Source organism: Arachis ipaensis, chromosome B10 (genome assembly GCF_000816755.2).
Source record: "Arachis ipaensis cultivar K30076 chromosome B10, Araip1.1, whole genome shotgun sequence".
NCBI classification, from domain to species: Eukaryota; Viridiplantae; Streptophyta; class Magnoliopsida; order Fabales; family Fabaceae; genus Arachis; species Arachis ipaensis.
In genome coordinates this window covers 106,744,096-106,750,821 of record NC_029794.2, presented here as the reverse complement: position 1 = coordinate 106,750,821, position 6,726 = coordinate 106,744,096, and positions in this window count along the sequence as shown.

The following is a 6,726-nucleotide window of genomic DNA, read 5'->3' as shown; positions in this document are numbered from 1 at the left end:
TTGATGTGTTAACTATCCATTATTTTTTAAATAGGAATCGTCAATTAAAAAGATGTATGGCCGTCAAAATTGATAGCAACATTGTCGTTTTTTAGTTAAAAATAACAAAAGAAAATAAAAAATTAGCTTAACTGTCGATAAATACCAAAAACCAAGATGTGGATATTTTAATAATTAAATTGAAGATGCATATGTTGATTTTGTTATAAATAAAAATATTATTTTTCATTTATTATTGACATCCAATCTGTCAATTTTTTATTATATTATCGACTGTCATCATGTTATTGATTTTATTGAATATAAAAAAAATCTTTTCTTTTATTATCGACAATATCACCATACAAAATGCATGACATTTAGATTCTTCTATGCAATTGCCTAATCAAAATGTAACAGAGTAAGATGATGTGTCGTCCATATGTCCATTACGGTGCTTACATGGTCCGTTGTAAAAAGGTTTGAGGACGGATAAGTTCCCAGACTTCAAAAGAATGTCGTTTTGCGATGAGTCTTCCTCGCTTGACTTCTTCATTTTTTTTCCCTATCTGAAACATTTCTGAAGCCCCTTGCAATTGAAGTTTTGTTCATAAATGAAGAAAAGAATAAATTTCCATATCTCAAATTCTCCATTGAGGAACAACTTGAATCAATGAGATATTTTCTCCATATCTCAATTTTCATGAAAAAAGGCAAATTTTCCAAAAAAAAAAAAAGCTCAAAAATCAAATTAAATCAAATAGAATCTAACCCGCCACCAAAATTACCAGATCTAACAAAGCACATTTATGTGACTGAGTCCCAATATGAGTAATATCACTTTTAATCCTTTCATGTCCTTGAAGTTGTAGATAAAATGGCTCAAATGAGCAACTTCCCTTGCAAGGTCAACTTGAGACAACATGAAAACTGCAAATTGTTGAACACTTTTATCCAATCTTAATCAATTGAGAGTAGGAATAAACGTTAAAGATTTTGCCATCAAATTGATAATTGCAAAATCTCTTCTAATAGATTCTCCCACACCAGGTAAGTAAAAATTAAAAAAGCAAGATATATGAGAATGAATAATCTAAGAGGAAAGCTCAAAATGAGGAGGAGAGGCAGGACAACATGCTAGAAAAGAGGATCCGGAAATGAATGTGAGTGGCGGCGGCGGTGGAGACGAAGAAGCAGAAAGTGCGGAATTGAATGGGAATGTGATGGAGGAAAAAGATTCATTCATTCATTCAACAAGATTCATATTGGGTCCTTCCCCTTGCCGCGATTCTTAGTCGACAAATAACACACAAAGGAACAAATCAAGTAGAATCACCTAACCGTGCTTCTTCCATATATGCTTCATTTTCTGCCAATGTGATAATTGGCCACGCAACCACCCATTGTAAAATCCAGTCAAATCGTAATTATTTAAATAATAAATTAAATATGAGCGAATGTGGTTAGAAAATTTAGCAATCGAAATTTGATAATTTAAATATGATATTTGGACTCAGTAAATTTTTCTGAGTCAGAAAACTTAGTTTTCTGAATAAAAATGCACACTGGAAATTTGACCGGCAGTATCAGCTGCGATCTGTCCGGTACTGTAGCTGAGAAAATTAATTAGAAGTGAATAATTTTAAGAAATAAGAATTTATAATTTGGAAAGATAGAAATATTTAAAATACGATTTAAAACTCTAATCTTAAAGGTTTTAGCCCAAAATTGGGCCAACGGACTAAACCAAGTAAACCGGACCCAAGTGGGCCCAAGAACTAACATATATAAACACTAGTTATGACCATTTCAGCTCATTTATCCTAGAGAATGAGAGATGGGGCGGATATATTGAAGAGAGAAAGAAAACCTAGCTTCCCAAACTTCAAATCACCATAACTTTCTCTCCGAAACTCCGATTGACGAGCCATTTGTAGCCATGCGTCGCTCTTCTCTCCCTCTTTGATTCTATCTAAATTTGAGTTTTATTATGGTATTGAGTAATTTTATGATTTTGGTTATTTAGGAGTGCTCTAGTATGAACCATTGGTGAATTCCATCAACAAATTTTTGGGTTGAGGTAAGGAACCCTCTAACCCTTGTGATTTATCAATTTTCTGAACCCTAGATTGATTATAAGTGTGAAAATTTATTATGTTAGAATATTGGGTGATTTTAGTACATAATTGGAATATTGATATTGCTTGTGGGACCTTGGTGAGGCTTGGAGTTAAGGGTTGGTGGAGACTTCCAAGAAGAAGCTCAATTATTTTGGCTACAAGAGGTACAGTTTAAGTTTCATTTAAGTACCGTGTGGTGTGATGAGAATTTCTAGGCTAGATGCCCCTAGGATTAAGTTTGGATTGTGTAAATGTTTGGTACTAATATGTATAGTTGATATGTAATGTAAATTAATGTTTGGGTTGAGAATTGGGTGAATTTGTATGTTTGGTGTGTTGAGAATTTGATGAATTGGATAATGAATATTGGTTTGTAAAGTATGCATTTAAATTATGAATTTTGGGCCGGAGGCCGTGAATCTTGGGCCGGAGGTCGGAAAGAGGTAAGAAAGGTAAGTGATGTGTGTATTGTGTGATGTCATATGATTGAATGGATATTGAATATTGAGTGTGTGAATAAATGGGAGGAATGTGAAATAATAAGAAATTAGGAATTTAGGAGTGGAAGGTGACGAAATTGAATTGAATTGTGTAGATGAGGTATGTTTGGTTTTGGTTGAGTGTAATTATTTGAATGTGGTTAGGTTGTGGTCATTTGGATGAGTGGAAATGAATTTGGCTTGTGAACATTGGAAAAATTGGTAATTTCTGTTCTTGGGTAAAAACTGATTTTTGACCAACTTCGGCGGTCCATAACTCGGTCCTCGGAGTTAGGAATTATTCAAAACAAAATTTTTATGAAAGTTCATTCAACGATCTTTCTAATGGTTCAGAAATGGTTGAAAAAGGAATTTTGTAGAAGAAGTTATGTGTGGCAGAAATTTGAGGTTTAAAAATGAAATTCTGCAGATTTTTTAGACTTAGTAAAATTTTTAAGAAAACGTACTCCGATGCGCACACGTCACTCACGATTTTTACTCTCTCAGGCGTGCGCCTGACCGATGCATACGCGTCGCTGTATTGATGCAAGTGCCAGTAGAAAATCCAGAGAGTTGTGCTAGTACTGTGCTGGTTTTGTGCGAGGAGAACAAAACACACCCACGCGTTCGCGTGACTGACGCGCACGCGTCGCGCTACCTTTCTGCTTCCCATGCGTGCGCATGGACAACACTCACACGTCACTTCCTTTTTCCGCTTTCTACGCGTGCGCGTGGGCGATTCGCACGCGTGACCCTGTTTTCAACAAAAGTTGATTTTTGAGTTTTTTAAAGCCGAATTTCAGACTTCTAAACCTTCATTTTCATCCTCTATGTCCTAAATCTTTATAGTATGCCTAGTAATGAAAAGAAGTTAGGACATGTGGTAACTTGTGGATATAGTAAAGTGAGAATCAATGATGAATGATGAGTAATGATGATTGCATGAATTACTGAGGATGATGGTGCAAGTGCTGTGTTGTTATGAGCCGGATGGCTGTGATAAGCACTAAATTATGGCTGAGTATATATATGTAGATGGTTAATGATTAAATGATTATGATTGATTGAGGAAGCTTGAACATGCGGCGAGTATGCCAGAGATGCATATAGGATTAGTAAAAAAATGTGGTAGATGAATAATGATGGAAAATATTGAATGTGACGTGTGACCCCGGGTAGTAGGCAGTGGCGTTGTCCACTTGCTTCGGGTATGAGATGGGGAAGGAGGATTATGATAAATGAGTTTAATTATTGAGTTTTGATTGAATGTATGTTTGAGATGCCTGGATAGTAGCAAGGGTCGTGGTTCGTCCCACTTGCTCCAGGTCACTGTTTGAGATTTGATAATGATGATGATTGATTTGGAATAAATGAATGGATGCCTAAGATACCTGGGTAGTAGCAAGGATTGTGGTTTGTCCCGCTTGGTCCAGGTCAATGCTTGAGATACCTGGGTAGTAGCAAGGGTCGTGGTTCGTCCCACTTGCTCCTGGTCAATGTTTGAGATACCTGGGTAGTAGCAAGGGTTGTGGTTCGTCCCACTTGCTTTAGGTCAGAGATTATGACGCCTGGGTAGTAGCGGCAGTAGTAGTGGTGATTCCACTTGCTCCAGGTTGAGCTTTTTAAACACCCGCCTGGGTAGTAGCCGCAGTAGTGGTTGTTCCACTAGCTCTGGGTTAAGCGGGTAGTAGCAAAGGGGTTGTAGCTCAAGCCCACTTGCTCCGCATGGGTGTTTCTATCCATGGTTAGCTACCAGGATGTGTCGGGTTGGCTATATAACCGATAGATCATATCATCAGCCATAGGGCAGGCATGCATTATTTACACATGTTTGACTTGTTTGGGTTTGCCTATTTGTTTGGATTGCTATATCATATATGCTATGTTACTTGACTATGTGCTACTTGTTCTACTCGTACCTTATTGTGTATTACTTGCCTGCATTGCTTGTGTTTGTACAACTGAAAGGTCCCTCATGCGGGTGTCGGTTGACACTGAGGGCTGTTCTTATTGAGATGGAGTAATGATATGATTAATTAAAATTGATGATTATTGAATGAGGTAATTTGAGTTCCCTGGATAGATGCAGTGAAGTGATTTCACTGCTCCAGATAGAAAATGAGATGATTTGAGCCCCCTGGATAGACGCAGTGAAGTGATTTCACTTGCTCCAGGTGAGGATAAAGTATTGATATAGAATTATTGAGACAGAATAACTGGTGATGGTTTTGTTTATGATTCTGATTCGTTGGAGAGTTAGGAAGTTGGGAAGGATGAGGAACATGAATTAGATTTAGCATCCCCTATGACAGTTGCCTATTTTTGGATTAGCGTGAACATAGGATGAATATTGGGTGAAAGGAAGTTTAGGATGCTTAGTGAGTTTTTATTACAATGCATTGTATTTATTTGGCACTTTTACCGTACTGGGAACCATGGGTCAGGGGTTCTCATTCTGTATATATCTCTTGTTTTTCAGATACAGGTCCAGGTGCTCAGAAGTGAGCTGTGGTTCATCTGAGAGACGGTGAAAATCTTTATATTCTCTACTTTATATTTTGCTTAGAATCTCTCCACCTTTATTTTGAAAAGCTTATATTATGTATTAAACTCTTTTGAACTTGCCTATAGATGCTCTTATGTTTCTTTTGGGAGAGATTAGGAAATACTGTTGTCAACTACTTTCATACTGTACCCTAGCCGGCCTAAACTTCACGGGTCGCGACTAGTGGCTATTTACTTACGTTATATATCTATATATTGTCCTTCTCTTATTCTCCTTTATGACTTTATTCTTATATCGCTTTCGACTTCACGCTTTATCTTTTAGTTGTCGATGCGTGAGTGATATGACTTCGCAATTTTATTTTTACTCTTTTCAGACTTCTCAATTAATACTCCTTTCAATTATACTTATAATTATGTATTAAAAATCTACCTGGGAGTCGTACCACCGTAATATCATTGACTTATGACTCGAGCATAAGGATTTGAATATTAGGGTGTTACACCCTTCGCCGCTACCACTAGCAAGAAATCTCTTGTGCACTGCCGTTGTTGACATTGTCGGAACACACGTCCACCTTGTTCTCTGGCAAGCCGCCACCGTTTTTGACTTTTTCGTTGATAGCCTCCACCACTCTCTTTTTCTTTTTCAACAACATCCCCTCCCGTGGCTTCTCGACTAACAGCTCCGTCAACGAGACAACGACGACCTCCCTATCTTGTTGGTGGCGGTGGATGGAGATTCCAATCTAGGGCTTCTCGAAATGGGGGCGGCACCGTTGTGCCTTTAACACCTTAGTTCATCTAGGAACAAAACCTTAGTAGTAAAGAGAATGCTTCAAATAGGAAGAAAAATGAAGAAGCCAAGGACTCATGACAAAACGACATCCTTTTGAAGTCTAGGGACTTGTCCGTTCTCGAACCTTTTTATAACGGACTACATAAGTACTGTCACGGGCATATGGATGATACATCAGCTCACTCTGTTACGTTTTGATTAGGCAATTGCACGAAAAGATCTAAATGTCACACATTTTATAAGGTAAGGAATGATTTTGTATTTTTCAATTTTAAAAGACGAATTTGTCTTTGAATTAAAAAAAGTTAGGAACTTATTTGTCATTTTCTCTAAAATTATTTAGGAATCTATTTGTCCTTTTTTCTAAAATTATTGACGATGCTCAAATCAACAATTTTATTAGTTTTTTAAAAAGTTGACAAATTTAAAACCGACAGCACAAGCCGTGGTTTTTGTCGTTAATTTGGCTATTGATATTTAGCATGTTTCTTGTAGCAACTGTTACTGACTTACTGTTAACTCAACAAATATGAAACTATTACAAGCAAACATAATTATGATAAATAATTTATAAATAAAATAATATAAATAAGAATAGAAGATACATGCTGGAAACAAAAGTAAGAAACAAATATACATTATTATTTGATTGTGTGGTTTGAAAGATTTAAAACTAAAAACAATGAATAAATAAGTCAAATAATTATTGTCAAGTATGTGTATTGGTCGTGGATAGTTTCCTTCAAGCTTAGCTAATTAGTAAGGGTGATAATAGTCTAGCAGGTAAGTCATATATTAGATTTAATTTGTTAATAAAAAATGAGAAATATTATGAATTTTATGA